General features: G+C 39.4%; 1 protein-coding gene across 1 annotated transcript in view; it reads left to right on the forward strand.

Moving 5' to 3' along the window:
* ARHGAP15 (Rho GTPase activating protein 15) overlaps positions 1–17,248 on the forward strand; it is a 3,416,769-nt gene that overhangs the window by 2,390,524 nt on the left and 1,008,997 nt on the right. The window lies entirely within an intron of this gene.

Below are 17,248 nucleotides of genomic sequence, written 5' to 3' on the forward strand. Positions count from 1 at the left end.
TTAATCAGCATATAGAACATGATTATTATTATTATTTTTTTTTTCTGAATGCTAGACAGGAGTTCAGACAAATATAATGAGCAATGAGGCAAGTGTAGTGAAGAGTTAAGAAGTTACATCGGGGGGTTAGTAGAGAATTGGGAGCAAGAAGAACAGTTCCAGGTAGCGGAGAGGTAAGAATGTAGAGAAGATTTAAAATTGGCAGGGTTATGGATAGTTCTGAAGAATAGTGGGAACATGTTCCACTCTTTGACTATGGAGAAAGAGAAGATAAGTTGTCCAGAAAGACGTTTAGCTTGTGAACCAGGAGAAAATTCATGTTTTCAAATCTAAGGGCCCTATTAGGGAGGTAGGAGGTGAAGATAGAATTATGGTCTAGGCAGTCAGAGGGTCTGAAGATGAGATTGTGAGCAGTAGTAAATTGTAAGTAGTCAAGTTAACTTGGTAGTTCCAGCCAATTTAGCGAGTGAAGTGTATTACAGTGGTGGGAGGAATATTTGGAATTTTTTGCTAATTTGGACATCTTGTTGTAGCAGGCTTCCAGCTTGGCTTTTAGGGAGGCTTGGAGGGAACCATACATGAGAGAGGGAGAAGGTAGGTAGATGCAAGGGTTTTCTTAGAGGAGTGGGTTAGATGTTGATTGTGTCCATAAAGCAATGCAAGTTTTTTATTTTTTTTTAATATTTTGTTGTACGTGGATACTGAATTCTAGTTGTTCATCTAAGACTACTCTGAGTAGTTTTGTGTGGAGCACGATTTCTATTAGAGATTTATTTTGGCTATAGATTTTGAAATTATCTTTGTGTAAAATGGTAGATTTGGATGGTTTGTGTGGAGCACGATTTCTTTTACAGATTTATTTTGGCTATAGATTTTGAAAATATCTTTGTGTAATATGGTAGATTTGGATGGAGTGAAAATCATGATTTTAGTTTTGTTCGGGTTCAGTGCTAAGTGGTTAATGAACATCTAGGATTCAGTGGTGGAGAAGGCAGTTTGTGTTTTGAGTAATAGATCAGAGATTGAGTCAGCTGAGCAGACTATCATTGAATCATCAGCTTACTGAATTATCTTGGCATCGGAGATAGAGGTGCAGAAGTTATTAATAAAGATATTGAATAATAAGGGGCCAAGTACTGAGCCTTGCAGAACTCCAGTAGGGGTATTGCTGTAGGATGAGATTGAGTCTTTTCATTTGACAGCTTGTTGCCTGTCTGAAAGATAGCTAGAGTACCAGTTTCTGGTGGGGGGGGGGGTAGAAGTGAAAGTTGTGATAGTAGCTAAGGATGGGAGACAGTATCAAAGGGTTTTGAGAAATCTAAGAGTAAGGTTGCAACAGTTTTTCTAGAGTCATGTGCCCAGTTAATTGTGTCAAGGAACAACATAAGGGCAGTAGTGGTGTGTGACTAGGTGGAAGCCATGTTGAGATGGAGATAAGACATGATTTTGGGTGAGATGGGGCATGATCTGAGTGTGGATACATTTTTCTAGTATCTTGGAGATTGGTGAGAGGATGGAAATAGGGTGGAAGTTGGATATATCATTGTTTTTGCCACCTTTGTGGAGATGGAGAAATGTTAGCTTTTTTCCCACAATTTGGGTAGATAAGATTCCAGACTAGATCTATTAATCAGGATACTGACAGGGTAAGTGATGGCTTTAGTGGCGGCCATTAAGAAAGTGGGTGGTAAGTTATCTGGAGCGTCTGAGCAGGGTCTGAGCTTTAAGAGTAGTCTTTTTATAGTTGCAGTGGAGATAGGTTGTAGTTTGTAGTGGTGTAGGTTGGAGACAGGGAGGGAGTGGAGGTTAGGGGAGGGAGTGTAGGCAAGTTGGGTGGGGAAGGGTGGATTGGGAAAAAGAGTGTTATTTATTTTGCTAGTGTTAGAAAAGCTGGTAGTGATGTCAGCTATACAGTTTATGAAGAAGGAGTTAAAAAGTAATTATATTTCCTGGGACGTCTTGTTGGGATGTGGGAAGGGATTTCCTTTGGTGCCTGGATTAAGGAGAGAGGAGTTGGAATTGCAGAATTTTGGGGGTTTAGATTGTGGCTGGATTGAAGTTTTGTGTAGTGTGTTTTTTATCCTTATGAACTAGTTTCTTTACTTGGTTACAGAGTTGTTTAAAGTGCAAGAGGAAGTCTTGGATTTTGTTTTTTCTGTAGTACTTCAGGGTTTAGTCTCTGAGGCACATGAGATCCTTGGTGGGATTGGTCAGCCATGGGGAAGGATAAGTTTTTATTCTTTTTGTGCGTATCGGTGCTTGGTTATTTATTGTGTCTATGAAGGAATTATTGAAATAGTCAATGGTGTTATCTAATTGGAATGCTTTTAGTATGTTCCAGTTTATTCTTTTAAGGGTGTTGGAGAAGAGTATTGGGTTGAAGTTTCCTTATAGTGGTGCTGATGTTGTAGGGTGCTTGGAGACCAGTGGATGTATGCAAGGAGGTGGTCACTTAGGGAGTTGGGTAGGGTGCCTCCTTCAGATATTTTGTTGGGGTGAGTGACCAGTATCCAGTCCAGGACAGACCCGGATGAGTAGTCTTTGGATGGCCTGGTTGGGGAGTCTATGAGCTGGGTGAAGTTGAATAGATTTATATTGCTGGTAGAGGGGTTGAAGAGATGATTAAAATGTCATAGACTATAACAGATGGCCTCATGTGAAACTATTTTAAGAGAGTTATAGCTATTTAAACCAGCAGAAAGGAATAATCATTATTTCAAAGTGGAAGTGGAGTTAATTGCACTATATAAAATCAGAGAGAATACTTTTTAACATATTAATGAACAAACATTTTTCTGGATGTATTCCAACATCTGTGTATTAGATGGCAATTGGAGTTGTTTTAGGTTGCTAGTGGATTTTATAAGTGTGCTATGCAGAATGTAATTGTACCTCCAAGCTGAAAGTACACAACTGTATCAAAAATAATAGTGTCTAAGTGAAAAAAATGAATAATTAGTTTAGTCAGTTGTTTACTACTCTCTGAAATTGCTGATTTTAGTGCAAGAACTGTAACTGGTATATGTGGTATTTGTACAAAAGGATAGTTACAGGCTTTTATAGTACAAACCCAGATTTGATGAATATGCTTCACCTCAAAAATCTAGATCCCTCAGAACCACAAGGGCGGAGACTTAAACCTTGACACGGTTATAAATAGAACGTGCTGGATGGACAGATTCATCACCCAGAGACTCCCTATGCTGTGGAACAAAATCCCGGTACATGTGAGGCAGAGCACCTCGCTGGCCTTGTTCAAGAGGAATCTTGACCAATGGATGGGAGATCGCAGATATACCCCAGGGATTACTTCAGTGTCACTGCTTGACAGAGGCACAGAAAATGATAGGCATAGTTTTATTCAAACTAAAGGGGTGGCGAAAGCCACATAACTATGGGCTAGGCTTATAAATGCCCTTGGGCAGATAGCCTAGTATGAACCTATGAACCTATAGATAGATAGATAGATAGATAGATAGACAGACAGACAAATAGAAAGATAGATAGATAGATAGATAGATAGATAGATAGATAGATAGATAGATAGATAGATAGATAGACAGAGAGATAGATAGATAGATAGATAGATAGATAGATAGATAGATAGATAGATAGATAGATAGATAGATAATAGACAGGCAGACAGATAGATAGATATTTTTAATACCACAAAAGGTGATAGGGATAAATTAGATATGCAGGAGTTGCCACAGTTTGTCAAAATATCAAAATGAAGCCAAAAAGAGACTGTGGTGCAACAGGTAAGGCTAAGCCCTGGTGAGGAGTCATAAACAAATTGCCCAAAATATGCAAAACTACAGAGCAGCTTGTATGATAAGCAAACCTGCTTGATTCATAGTTCAAATGCCACTTAATAGCATAGCTCTATGGTACTAGGCAATGAAACTCTTGGTGCTGCATGTATATATGGTAGTTGTGGGGGGGCCTAAATTAATAAGCACCCCAGTGCACTTCTTACAGGAGTCTTGGTGCTGCATGTATATATGGTAATTGTGGAGGGGGGGTGGCCTAAATTAATAAGCACCCCAGTGCACTTCTAGGTAGGAAACTTAACTGGATCTAAACAGCAAAGTAGCAAATGTGTAGGAGCAGCAGCATATAGCTAATGTATTTCTTCTTCTTCTTTCGGCTTTTCCCAGTTAGGGGTCACCACAGTTGATCACCTGTCTGCTCATGATTGGCAGTGGAGTTTTACGGTGTCGAGTTGTCAGCCCGGCGCCCAACCTTCCAGAGAAGGCACACACACATGCACTCATGCCTAGTGCCGATTTAGAATGTCCAATCCACCTACAGCATGTCTTTGGGATGTGGGAGGAAACCGGAGCACACGGACGAAACCCACATGACCACAGGGAGGACATGCCAACTCCGTACAGAAGGCACCCCAGGAGAACCTCTTGCTGTGAGGCAGCAATGCTAACTGCTGCACCTGCATAGCAGTCCATACCTAAGGTATTTCGATCAGGAAAATTTACACAGGAGAAGACTGCTAAAATGTGGTCACACAAATGAAGGTGTGTCCAATGCGCGAGTGTGTGTGTGTGTGTGTGTGTGTGTGTGTGTGTGTGTGTATATACAGAGAGTGTGTGAGAATGTTTTAATTGATTATGCATGAATGCTTACTGTGGTTGAATACATGCATGCATGTGTGCTTGTGTGTGTGTGTGTGTGTGTGTGTGTGTGTGTGTGTGTGTGTGTGTGTGTGTGTGTGTGTGTGTGTGACTGTATGTGTCTAGTGTATTATGAGTCATAACTTGGGAGGTGTTTAAATGACCAAAGTAAAGCTGTTCTGTTGAGCACTTCATAGTTCTGCAAATTCAGACGATGTGATTGCACAAATATGTATGACTGCGAATCAATGAATCACTAAATGGCACAGCAGCAGAGCTCAGCCCATTGCTGCTGCATAACATGCACTGCTGCACCAGTCTCTATGAATTCAGCCCCAGTAACCATGTTGCATATTTGGTGGTTGTAACAGATTGTGAATAATAAAGAAAATAATTCTGAGTAATTTATTTTATATAATTATAAACACAGTATGATTTGAGGACATATAATGGACTTTAACATGGCATGTAAGAAGATTTCTGAAATTCTGCTTATAATACATGACAAATTTTAAAATGAAATAATGAAGTTAGATAGATGGCCAGATTGTGTAATACCCTATACACATTTAATCTGTGCACATTAGAAAGCAGTGTGTTTTTATCATTTTTTTTAATGTAAAGATATGGCTGATATAATATATAGTGAAGCATAAGGAGTCAAAGTGTTAAAAAGCAGTTTATGCTTTTTAAGAAGGACTTAATGAATATGGTCTACAGTATGCAGTCTTCTGTGAATTTATAAGAAATGTGTACTAAAAAAGGGATAAAACTTAAAAAGTGTTCAAGCAGGAGTGCAAGGAACTGACTTAATGAAAACTTTATGTAATACCTGCGCAATAAAGGAGCTAGCTAAAACATAAATGTTAAAACAAGTAGGCAGAGAGAGTTTTGTGAAGTAGCAGCTGCTTTGAAAGTGAGATTTCTTTATTTCTTTATTTATTTGCAGTTTGGAATGGGGAAGTCCACTGGGCCATATTAAGCCTGTTTTCAGTGTAGGCCCAGAGAGAAAAGCTCAACAGTAATAGAAAAATTACACAGTACAAAAACAGTAGAATTTCAAAACAAAGTTATACAATTACAATAAGGGGTCATTTACACATTGTAACATATAGATATTGAAAAGTTGAGGTTTACAGAGAATCTCTGTACAGTACATGGAAACTAATATCATACATTGGCATTTTATAGATCAGGTTTTTAGAAATTATCCATCAGTAAACATTGTTTTTAATCAGCATATAGAACATGATTATTATTATTATTTTTTTTTCTGAATGCTAGACAGGAGTTCAGACAAATATAATGAGCAATGAGGCAAGTGTAGTGAAGAGTTAAGAAGTTACATCGGGGGGTTAGTAGAGAATTGGGAGCAAGAAGAACAGTTCCAGGTAGCGGAGAAGTAAGAATGTAGAGAAGATTTAAAATTGGCAGGGTTATGGATAGTTCTGAAGAATAGTGGGAACATGTTCCACTCTTTGACTATGGAGAAAGAGAAGATAAGTTGTCCAGAAAGATGTTTAGCTTGTGAACCAGGAGAAAATTCATGTTTTCAAATCTAAGGGCCCTATTAGGGAGGTAGGAGGTGAAGATAGAATTAAGGTCTAGGCAGTCAGAGGGTCTGAAGATGAGATTGTGAGCAGTAGTAAATTGTAAGTAGTCAAGTTAACTTGGTAGTTCCAGCCAATTTAGCGAGTGAAGTGTATTACAGTGGTGGGAGGAATATTTGGAATTTTTTGCTAATTTGGACATCTTGTTGTAGCAGGCTTCCAGCTTGGCTTTTAGGGAGGCTTGGAGGGAACCATACATGAGAGAGGGGAGAAGGTAGGTAGATGCAAGGGTTTTCTTAGAGGAGTGGGTTAGATGTTGATTGTGTCCATAAAGCAATGCAAGTTTTTTATTTTTTTTTAATATTTTGTTGTACGTGGATACTGAATTCTAGTTGTTCATCTAAGACTACTCTGAGTAGTTTTGTGTGGAGCACGATTTCTATTAGAGATTTATTTTGGCTATAGATTTTGAAATTATCTTTGTGTAAAATGGTAGATTTGGATGGTTTGTGTGGAGCACGATTTCTATTAGAGATTTATTTTGGCTATAGATTTTGAAATTATCTTTGTGTAAAATGGTAGATTTGGATGGAGTGAAAAATCATGATTTTAGTTTTGTTTTAGTTCAGTGCTAAGTCGTTACTGAACATCCAGGATTCAGTGGTGGAGAAAGAAGTTTGTGTTTTGAGTAATAGATCAGAAATTGAGTCAGCTGAGCAGACTATCATTGAATCATCAGCTTACTGAATTATCTTGGCATCGGAGATAGAGGTGCAGAAGTTATTAATAAAGATATTGAATAATAAGGGGCCAAGTACTGAGCCTTGCAGAACTCCAGTAGGTGTATTGCTGTAGGATGAGATTGAGTCTTTTCATTTGACAGCTTGTTGCCTGTCTGAAAGATAGCTAGAGTACCAGTTTCTGGTGGGGGGGGGGGGTAGAAGTGAAAGTTGTGATAGTAGCTAAGGATGGGAGACAGTATCAAAGGGTTTTGAGAACTCTAAGAGTAAGGTTGCAACAGTTTTTCTAGAGTCATGTGCCCAATTAATTGTGTCAAGGAACAACATAAGGGCAGTAGTGGTGTGTGACTAGGTGGAAGCCATGTTAAGATGGAGATAAGACATGATTTTGGGTGAGATGGGGCATGATCTGAGTGTGGATACATTTTTCTAGTATCTTGGAGATTGGTGAGAGGATGGAAATAGGGTGGAAGTTGGATATATCATTGTTTTTGCCACCTTTGTGGAGATGGAGAAATGTTAGCTTTTTTCCCACAATTTGGGTAGATAAGATTCCAGACTAGATCTATTAATCAGGATACTGACAGGGTAAGTGATGGCTTTAGTGGCGGCCATTAAGAAAGTGGGTGGTAAGTTATCTGGAGCGTCTGAGCAGGGTCTGAGCTTTAAGAGTAGTCTTTTTATAGTTGCAGTGGAGATAGGTTGTAGTGGTGTAGGTTGGAGACAGGGAGGGAGTGGAGGTTAGAGGAGGGAGTGTAGGCAAGTTGGGTGGGGAAGGGTGGATTGGGAAAAAGAGTGTTATTTATTTTGCTAGTGTTAGAAAAGCTGGCAGTGATGTCAGCTATACAGTTTATGAAGAAGGAGTTAAAAAGTAATTATATTTCCTGGGACGTCTTGTTGGGATGTGGGAAGGGATTTCCTTTGGTGCCTGGATTAAGGAGAGAGGAGTTGGAATTGCAGAATTTTGGGGGTTTAGATTGTGGCTGGATTGAAGTTTTGTGTAGTGTGTTTTTTATCCTTATGAACTAGTTTCTTTACTTGGTTACAGAGTTGTTTAAAGTGCAAGAGGAAGTCTTGGATTTTGTTTTTTCTGTAGTACTTCAGGGTTTAGTCTCTGAGGTACATGAGGTCCTTGGTGGGATTGGTCAGCCATGGGGAAGGATACGTTTTTATTCTTTTTGTGCGTATCGGTGCTTGGTTATTTATTGTGTCTATGAAGGAATTATTGAAATAGTCAATGGTGTTATCTAATTGGAATGCTTTTAGTATGTTCCAGTTTATTCTTTTAAGGGTGTTGGAGAAGAGTATTGGGTTGAAGTTTCCTTATAGTGGTGCTGGTGTTGTAGGGTGCTTGGAGACCAGTGGATGTATGCAAGGAGGTGGTCACTTAGGGAGTTGGGTAGGGTGCCTCCTTCAGATATTTTGTTGGGGTGAGTGACCAGTATCCAGTCCAGGACAGACCCGGATGAGTAGTCTTTGGATGGTGTGGTTGGGGAGTCTATGAGCTGGGTGAAGTTGAATAGATTTATATTGCTGGTAGAGGGGTTGAAGAGATGATTAAAATGTCATAGACTATAACAGATGGCCTCATGTGAAACTATTTTAAGAGAGTTATAGCTATTTAAACCAGCAGAAAGGAATAATCATTATTTCAAAGTGGAAGTGGAGTTAATTGCACTATATAAAATCAGAGAGAATACTTTTTAACATATTAATGAACAAACATTTTTCTGGATGTATTCCAACATCTGTGTATTAGATGGCAATTGGAGTTGTTTTAGGTTGCTAGTGGATTTTATAAGTGTGCTATGCAGAATGTAATTGTACCTCCAAGCTGAAAGTACACAACTGTATCAAAAATAATAGTGTCTAAGTGAAAAAAATGAATAATTAGTTTAGTCAGTTGTTTACTACTCTCTGAAATTGCTGATTTTAGTGCAAGAACTGTAACTGGTATATGTGGTATTTGTACAAAAGGATAGTTACAGGCTTTTATAGTACAAACAATAAAGATGATAAATATGTACAGTATTTTAAAATATCTGAACGAGATAGCCTAAGAAATGTGTGTGATGCTATTTAGGAAGACTGGTCAACAGATATTGCAACAGCAGAGCTTTATTGCAGGTCAAATAATATCCTAGAATCCCTGTGTTGTCCCAGTCCCCATCAATAAACACATCACACCGAATGACATTTGACAACCTTTATTAAACTTCCATAACATAGCTGTGATAATATAGTTGATTCTAAACACAGCATAAACATCCTTGTAATGTTAATCAGGGCAGCGTACCTGCTCATCCTGCCCAGTAAGCAGCATCCATACCTCTGCTTGCTTACTTTACTTATGAAGCAGCGTCCAAGACTCACTTCATATCCCAGTTATTGAATTACCATCCAACTTATTTTACTTATGAAGCAGCATCCCATCTCACTTCATATACCATTCATTGAATTGCCTTCACCAAATAAGCAGCATCCTTTCCTCAGCTTGCTTATCTATTCAGCAAACTTCCCCCAGTCACTCATTTTCCTTTCCCCAGATCCTTGAAATTAACCTCCAGACACCAGAGGGGGAACAGAAGAGGGCAAACCTGTCCCTCTTCTCTGCCAACCAACTTGACCAGGTTGTTCCCTCTCCCTTACACCCAATATTTTAACCAACTACCTTCCATAAAGGGAAGGCTTAAGCCGAACATCATTCTGTGTACCCATCATCTCTAAGGTACATTAGAACCCCGAGTAATCACCAAATTGATTTTCCTTTCTTAGTGAATCAGCTGCCTAGTAATCCCACAATCATAAGCACTATTCCTAAAAGCAAGAAAACATTTGTAATCCCGAAACCACCCATCAACTAACTTCAAACATCCATGAAATGGCAATCACACAATTTATAGCCCACTGACCCTCCCTTTATCAAGCGCCAACCTTTACAACCAACTTACTTTGACAATGTGCTCGACAGTGGCACAGGAAAATAATTTTCTTGGGTGGCGAAAGCCAAGGTACCTTTTGGCTAGGCTTATATATGCCCTAGAGCCAATAGCCTAGTACCTACCTATGAACCTATGAATAGTAATGTCCTAATTTTCTCACTAATGAAACCTACCCTAACCCCTCCAGCATGTGAACCACTATACACGATTTAGCAATAAGCATAACCCCAACACATATACAACTGAAGTAGTAGCCACCTACTCCTCCTTGTTCCACTGAAGTACCCCACCTGGTTGACAAGCCTGCACCATATCCATCAACAATCCAGCCCACCAATCTGCTGACGTCTTACAGCTATAATACAATGTGACCCAGCTAGTAACCATATACATTACTTATATACACTAACATGATATGCCGCAGCTAATGATGCCAGTGACCCATATCATTGCCACAATATCCCAGTAAAACTGGACCCTACTTCTAAAAGTCAGACATATATCACCCACTTCCTATCAGCCCAAAGTCCACGTCATCTGGTGCTGTGGCTACTCACTCTAAAGACCTTGACCTGGTATGTAACATTAGAAAACCTGCTTAAAGGACTGCTTGTCTTTCAACCGATCCCACACCTTAGAGCTCCCCTTATGTCAACAGCACACCCCATTGTCCTTCTTCAAACAGCCTAGCAACTAAATGCAAGTACATTTGCCACTAACTCTACCTTAACCAATTGACAGTGTTACCAAGTTCTCAAGCCAGCCAAATAACTAAATCCTCCCCCTGAGCTCCTTCCTTCAAAGCAGCTCCAACACAAGCTTAATCAATCTGACAATACACTACCATAAGCCTCCCTTATAACAGATAACCTCAAATGTCCCCACCATGTCCCCTTGAAACAAAAGGGACATGCCCTGCACATGGAAGTAAGGAGAGTAACTTCCTGTGGTCCTATGAGTGTTGTGACTCCATCCCATTTATAAACAACCCAGACCCCCCCTAACAATCTCCAACCCTATTTTATCCTGCACTAGCATGCCTCCTCCTCCTCCTCCCTTGCCCCACCACTACCCTGACCCGCACACGGCACTGATTTGCCTTAATAAGCTTTCAATGAAACCAGATTACCTGTAACTTCTTGTGCACCACTGTAGCAGCTGGAACTTCCACTCCTTCAAGTTCCCTTACCTTTGAACTGCTCTTCTGTTGCTCCCTTTGCACTACTCCTGTGTGTGCCTCATTGCAAACCCCTCTAGTGACCAGGGCATCCACTGCAACAACCTGCTTCCATCATCTGCAACCTCACTGTGCAGCACTGCAGCAGCTGAAACATGCATCACAGCATCATCTGCAAAGAGAAAGAAAATGTAAATCCTCAGAAATGCATTTAACCATTCGTTCCATATTATAGAGGCAACACTCCTTATCTTGACAATGGAAGGAGAAACAGTCAGGGCAATGGAAATTTAAACCATGGCATCTCTATTAAATTAGTGGCTTACCTCACATAACGCCTATACCATTGTCAGATGTCCAACCCCCATAACAATACCAGTCTTCCAATGGTTTCCAGATGAGAATGAAAAGTGTGACTATAGCAGCCACAGTCTCTGTCATGGAAAAGCCACCTCCTTCCCCAACCCCGCAAAGCTTTCAGGCACACTGGTATACCATACCATCAATTAATTTAAATTATTAACATATTCCCCCCTTCCAAAACTTTCTTCTAACTAAAGTGATAGGTGAAAGGGGGCCTGCCTAACAAATCACTCACCCAGATCCTAAAGTCCAACCCAATCTCAATTGTTATGATTCCAAACCCCTTACCCCCAGACCACTCCAAACTCCTCTTAATTAAACTTAAACACCTGCTTCAAACCTTCCCCTGATATCTCCTCCTTACCTGTCCCACACTACTCCAAACCGCACAAAGCCCCATGACCACAGAAAATGCCTCACTACTTGTGAACTCACCACCCCAGCAGCCAAAATACTCCTTGCAGTAATATCCATCAACAGACAAGACCACTTCCTTTGGACCACCAACTGGTACCAACTCTGCATTTCCACCCTCTGTGGCTTGTTCAACACTCCAGAAGCTGAATGTCCAACACAACAGTATTCCTCAGGGCATCAGCCTGCAAGAGAAATAACTTAAATAGATACTGGCTTTGCATGCATAAAATATTGCTGTTCAGCAGTTAAATTCAGACCTTCAGCACAGCAGTCTACAGTGAATTCCAGGGATGATGATGTTAAATACGTTAGCCCCATTTGACTTTAGTGGTTCTTAAACCAGGCTACATACAAGAAGTTCATTTCACCTTATATTGGTATCATTTCCTAAGTAATAAAACCATTTGTACTAGTAACCACTAAAATTCCAACCTCAGTTAAATCTGCATGACCGATTTGACCTTTGGTGTAAATCCAAACTTTGAACAGCCAAGGAAACAAAAGACAAACTGATGAAAAAGGCTTGCAACGTAGAGAAGACCCACAGCACAGTAATCCTTAACGCAACTTTATTATAGGAAAACAGCGTTTTCGCCACACTCATTATTCAGAGGAAGTTAAAAGGAAAGGCGCCAAAACATTTAAATATATTAAGCGCCATTACATCACTTCCTTAGGATTGTTGACAACTGTTTGGACATAAAAAGTTTAAAAACAAGTACTTGTACAAATTGTTTAAAAACACAACTTTGTAACAGTCACTGTGAATGCAAAGCCAATAACTAAATCTGATACAAAAATGTATCCAAAAATGATCTTTCCACAATCGATTAATAATATGTGCACAAATACTTTGTATATAAAAATATAGAAATATGTACAAATAGTTAACCCGTTGTTGTAAGGGTTTATAAAAATCCTTGTATGTGAGAGACAATTGGATAATGGTCTTTAAAAAGGACTGCATAAATCAACTGATTAAATACATATGTTTAATATAAATCTATATGAGTCTCTCACATATTCTGGAACATAAGATTAGTAAAAATAAGAATAAGAGACCTATCAATGATATTTGTATTTTTATTTTTTGCTAAGTTGCTTCTTTATGATTAGAATGAGTATTCATTGATAGGTCTCTTATTCTTATTTTTACTAATCTTATGTTCCAGAATATGTGAGAGACTCATATACATTTATATTAAACATATGTATTTAATCAGTTGATTTATGCAGTCCTTTTTAAAGACCATTACAACAACGGGTTAACTATTTGTACATATTTCTATATTTTTATATACAAAGTATTTGTGCACATATTATTAATCGATTGTGGAAAGATCATTTTTGGATACATTTTTGTATCACATTTAGTTATTGGCTTTGCATTCACAGTGACTGTTACAAAGTTGTGTTTTTAAACAATTTGTACAAGTACTTGTTTTTAAACTTTTTATGTCCGAACAGTTGTCAACAATCCTAAGGAAGTGATGTAATGGCACTTAATATATTTAAATGTTTTGGCGCCTTTCCTTTTTGACTTCCTCTGAAGAAGCTACCTAATGAGTGTGGCGAAAACACTGTTTTCCTATAATAAAGTTGTGTTAAGGATTACTGTGCTGTGGGTCTTCTCTACGTTGCAAGCCTTTTTCATCAGTTTGGTGTAAATCCAGACAGCTGAAAGTTAGAGATCCCTACTGTAATAGCAGCAATATCACTGCTCCTTCAGCCGTAGTACCTCACATACATACCCCTCAACTCCTTGAGCCAAAATCCAAAGCCATAATTACCAGGTGGTCACAGGAACTGGAACATGCACTGAGCGGCTTCCATCAGCTAACGAACCAGCTTTCTTCAGGTCACTGATTGATGCCCACTCTATGCTTCCCCATCTGTAAAAGAAAGAACTTTAAATTCTCTGTGGCGATCTCTGTTTAACATACAAGGCCATGTCAAACCCAGAGCTGTTGGACATGCTAAACTTAAAGAAATCCCAATCCCTCAGAGCCACATACTCCAGGGATCTAAACCTTGTCATCACAATAAACAAAACATGCTGGAAGGATAGGTTCCTGACCCAGAGACTGCCCAGACTCTGGAATAGATTGCCCATACATGTCAAGCAGAGTGCCTCTTTGCCCCTCTTTAAAAGGAACCTTGACGATTGGACGGGAGAAAGGAAATTCACCCCGGTGATCACGTCAATCACCCTGCTAGACAGGGGTCCAGGGAAGTAAATAGTGTGGGAAGAAATAGCCAGGGAACTGTTATGACTAGGCTTGTATAGGCCATAGGGCTGATAGCCTAGTACCAACCTATAAACCTATAAGTTAACAGAAGATACAATCCCGACACTGCCCCTAGGTATCTGGAGATGTGAACAGAAAGTGAAACAGAATTACCTTGTTGAGTGTTAAAACTAAGTCAGCTGCTCTGTCTCAGGAATCAAACCACAAACCTTTTGCTATGAGGCAACAATGCAACCACTACACGACTGCATCATCCGTAATGAAACACACCTCAGTGGACCCACATAAATGCTGGAATGGCATAAGCAAAGCAAAGCCCCCACCAGAGGAACCCTGAAACTTTGTACTTAAGCCCTTAACATGGCTAGAATGCCAGATTATGCCTCCCCAAGAATTCTTTGAAGGGCACATAGTCTGGAGCTCAATTGCCTGTCATTATATTTTGACCTCAATCGTGGGGGAAAAAATAATGAGAGACTCAAACATCAGCTCCCAAGTGGCCATAACCACAACGGCATGTTAAATGGACCCAAAAGTAACAAAACTCTACCCATTCAGCAAAATCAGTACAGTTGAGAGTTGTGTTACAACCCTACAGCCACTCTGGTTCAACCACTCCATGCAGCAGTTCAAATGTGACAGCTGTCTATGCTTAGAAATGGTAGATTGACAGGCTTTGTGTTAGTACACATTTAATTGACCTGCACTGCCTTGCCCGGGAAACCCCCATTTCTTCGTAGCCTCCTCACGTAAGTAAAGCATACTTCCCTTGAACTTTGTGTTTCTTTTGACAGATCAATGAGGATTGAAGTCACAAGATAATGACATAATTGGACTCACATACCCCATAGCTTGGTAAATGGAAGTTACCCGGATCGCATTATTTCCATAAACCTGTAAGCATATTACCTCAACTTTGAAAATTCTGTCCACATTTTTCAAGCTGTGTCCGGATCTCTTCCACTAAGAAGTTGCAAAAGATGTTTAAAGCATAGAGCCTTAATTCCTAAATATGGTCATTGTAATATACACCTCAACTAGCTCACGAGCAGATCTAACTGCCATTGCTTATAAGCCACACTGAATCCCTCCTAGCGACTGCTTCTCAGCTACTCTATATCTCATACCGACCAGTGGCCAAGAAACTTTAATTTACTTTATTTATATTTCTAATACTATTAAAAACTAGCTACTTCAGTTGCCTGCATAAACATTACTGAAGTTTCTGATTTACTTGAAGTGACCCTGTCCCCCTCGCAATGTGCATGATGAGTAGTAAAATGACCGTATAATCCCTATTTAGGAGTAATCCAAAGTGTCCACTGAACTACTGATTTATCCATTAAACCCCCCGATCCCACCAGAATAGTTAACAGCCTGGGTTATTACTGCACATGCGCAGCAACAAATATTACCAGCAACCATACCTAAGCCCGTGAACAGTTCCCTCACCACCACAATGCAAACCTGGGCTGTAGCTCTGCCATTACGAGGAAATAATTACTCGTCCAGCTGCTCTCAGAACAACCCAACACCCCCAACGAAATAAACCCTATCTTAAATCCCTATGACAGCCACCTAATGAGGATCCATAAATACCACACCCCGGCCCCAGATAACAACTGAAAACCTTAACTCACACATCCAGATCCAGCGATTTGCAAGGATTTTATATTCCAAAGTCTTTTAACTGTACACATTTGAATTCAGTCTGACCCACCAGTACTACTAGTAATGTGAATAGTCCCCAGCAACCACAATCCCAATGATGACTTACCACTCTCACATTAAACTCACCCTCAGCCTCAACAGTATTCAACAGTATTCCAATTTACCACACAAGCAACTCATCACAAACCCTTTGTAAACCATCAGCAGCATTACAAGCATTGACAAAAAAAAATAAATATATATATATATATATATATATATATATATATATTCAAACTTCCTGCCATTACTCCTTGCAAGGCCTACCTGCTTCCCAGTACCAACAGGTTGTCTGGGACATGACCTTGCCTTAGCAAGTTCACGCCAAAATGTGATTGCTTACCCAGCTACACTTCTCTAAACCCCTTAAGCCCCTCCCCACCCTTATCTCATTTCCTCGCAATCATTCCTCCCTCCATTTAACCCTTTCACCTCCCCAACCCACTTAACTCCCACTAATATTTCAATCTAACCCCACTTGAAGATGTCCCGGGACAACTTGGTTTGTTGCCAAACCTCATTTATGAAATGTAATGAAGGTCAAAACATACAGCTAAGGATCAGGTAGATGTCATCCAGAACACCATTTCAAAATTATTTGCAATGACTGTAAACCATTTTCAGAAGCAGATGAACCTGAAATATTGAAATTATGATATTCATGTTTCATAGCAGAAATTTGAAATTTCACAGAATTTTGGGAGTACATGGCATAGCTATGTTTATGTACTAGAACTGCAGTTCTGGATAAGCTTTGTGATAAATGTTGATTTACTTGTTTTTAGGCTATATTATGGGAGCATCACTATCAAAAAATGGTGCCCTACAAAACTTTGATTTCTGCAACCCGATGCACCAACTAGATAAACACAAATTCAATGCTTTTTAAAAGAAGATAAAGTCTCTGTCCCCACCCATTTATAGGATTTTGTCCTTAATTATACAAACTAACTCTACAGTTGTACAACCATGCAAGAAAAAAAAAACTAGAAAAGGTGATAACAGCTATTGCGAATAATAGTACAATATGAAACTCCAGTCAGTCAACTCTAAAACTGATAAGTCATAAACAAGCCAGCTGGTGTTCACCAGATTACATTTAATAAACATGCAAGAAAGCCTAAAAGAATAGCTCACTCCTGAACCAAATATACTAGTATAAACAGCATAGCACAGGAAGACACACTCAATTTACAAGATCTGACTGAATGTACCTTAAACAAATTGTATATTGACTTCTCAGGAAGTAAACACATTTCAAGAGAGGCATAATATCACACAATGCTGATGTATGTCAGGTTAAATAAAGCATCTGATGAAAGTACTGCAAAAGGGTCAGACTGAAACTATGTGCAAATAGAAAAATTAAAGTAAAGTGACTGGCAAGTGATGGATGTTAAGATTCCAAGGATGACTCATAATGCTTTTTTTGGAATTTGGAGGTATTAAACTTAGACCCCTAAGGCTGC

This window comes from Protopterus annectens, chromosome 6.part0, assembly GCF_019279795.1.
Source record: "Protopterus annectens isolate FY-2018-M chromosome 6.part0, PAN1.0, whole genome shotgun sequence".
Lineage (NCBI taxonomy): Eukaryota > Metazoa > Chordata > Ceratodontiformes > Protopteridae > Protopterus > Protopterus annectens.